We start from the raw sequence: 2,303 nt of genomic DNA on the forward strand, positions 1-2,303 counted from the left end.
CCACCCCGTAGACATGCAGAATCGCCCGCATAAAACGGCTTGCCGGCACTCCGAACCCCCGCTCGTGAAAGGAGACGAAGCTCACGACATACCCCGGCGGCGGGGACGGGGCGGCTCCACTCGAAGGGGCCATCCACTCCGGCTGCGAGTCACTGGAGAGAGGGCGAAGCAAACCATCAGCAACAAGGGCCTCCAGGTCATCCGCCGTGACAGTGGAGAAAGGCCACGGATCGTGCGGCGGAACAATGGTCACCCGGTCGGCCATCACCAAGCAGAAGAGGTGGCGGCGGAAAGGACTGGGTGCGCGGTTTCCTTTCTCTGGCTATTCCCTCGGGTTGCAAAAACCTAAGTGGGAGGCGAGCAACTGAGTAAAGAACCGTCACCAGCCCCTCTCCCGAATATATAAAGGCCCAGGCGAGACCCATTCAACACTTCGCCCGAACCCGTCGCAAGATTCAAAACTCAAAGCGAAACGCCCGTTCCTTGAACGGCTCGCGCACGCGCAACGACCGCCCCGTGAACCACTCGTCCCGTCGCATTAACTCTGCGGCAGGACGGGCAACACCTTTGGCGGGCGAAACAGGCGATGCTTCACCTCCGCCATAATGACCGCGTCAAAAAAGGTACGCCACGTCATTCGATTTCGTATCTCTTTCCACTTCCTCTTTCTCTCTCTCTTGCCACAGGGACCGGGAAAGGGATACCCCGAAAGGGATCCTTCTCCGCGAAGGAAGCGGGCCCCGAGCCCCCTACTGATCAGAGGTTCAAAGGCTGGCCCCTCGGAAGGGTTCAACAGCTGCCTCAGAGCACTCAGGCTCCGCGCCCACTACTGGTCAGAGGTTCGAAGGCCGGCCCCTCAAAAGGGTTCAACGGCCGCCTCAGGCCACTCGGGCTCCGCGCCCACTACTGATCAGAGGTTCGTAGGCTGGCCCCCGAAGGGTTCGACAGCCGCCTCAGACGCAGAGCGAGGGATGACCCTGGGTACGTTCGATACATAACCAAGGCTCGGGCTACCCTCTCGAGGTACCCTAGGACATTTCCGAGACCTACGGGAAAGATCTTGTAACGGAATCCCACCAGAGGGAGGCATCGAGCCCTCGGACCCCGTCAAAAGGGGACCGGGTCCGGCAAATCACCCGCAGGTACTTTTGGAACGAAACACAACCGGGAAAGGTCGGTCCCCTTGCAAAAAAGTGCGACAAAAGCCTCCAAGCGAGTATTAACACTCCCTTCGAGGCTCGAGGGCCACTGTCGGGACCATAATTAGGGGTACCCCCAAGACTCCTAATCTCAGCTGGTAACCCCCCATCAGCACAAAGCTGCAAAGGCCTGATGGGTGCGATTAAGTCAAGGCTCGGTCCACTCAAGGGACACGATCTCGCCTCGCCCGAGCCCAGCCTCGGGCAAGGGCAGCCGACCCCGGAGGATTTACGTCTCGCCCGAGGGCCCCCTCAGGCAACGGACACACCTTCGGCTCGCCCGAGGCCCAGTCTTCGCCAAGAAGCAACCTTGGCCAGATCGCCACGCCGACCGACCGTATCGTAGGAAGCATTTAATGCAAGGATGGTCTGACACCTTATCCTGACGCGCGCTCATCAGTCGACAGAGCCGAAGTGACCGCAATCACTTCGCCGCTCCACTGACCGACCTGACAAGAAGACAGCGCCGCCTGCATCGCTCCGACTGTTGTGCCGGTCGACAGAGTGAGGCTGACAGCAGCCAAGTCCGGCCTCGGGCGCCATAGGAAGCTCCGCCTCGCCCGACCCCAGGGCTCGGACTCGGGCTCGGCCCCGGAAGACGACGAACTCCGTCTCGCCCGACCCCAGGGCTCGGACTCGGGCTCGGCACCGGAAGACGACGAACTCCGCCTCGCCCGACCCCAGGGCTCGGACTCGGGCTCGGCACCGGAAGACGACGAACTCCGCCTCGCCCGACCCCAGGGCTCGGACTCGGGCTCGGCTCCGGAAGACGACGAACTCCGCCTCGCCCGACCCCAGGGCTCGAACTCGGGCTCGGCCCCAGACGACGGTCTCCGCCTCGCCCGACCCGGGGCTCGGACTCGATCTCGACCTCGGAAGACAGACTCGACCCCGACCTCGGAGGAGCCTCCGCCTCGCCCGACCCAGGGCTCGGACCGACCACGTCATAGGAGAGGCCATCATTACCCTACCCCTAGCTAGCTCAGGCTACTGGGAACAAGACCGGCGTCCCATCTGGCTCGCCCCGGTAAACAAATAATGATGGCGCCCCGCATGCTCCATGACGACGGCGGCTCTCAGCCCCTTACGGAAGCAAGGAGACGT

This window comes from Zea mays, chromosome 1, assembly GCF_902167145.1.
Source record: "Zea mays cultivar B73 chromosome 1, Zm-B73-REFERENCE-NAM-5.0, whole genome shotgun sequence".
In the NCBI taxonomy this organism is placed as follows: Eukaryota; Viridiplantae; Streptophyta; class Magnoliopsida; order Poales; family Poaceae; genus Zea; species Zea mays.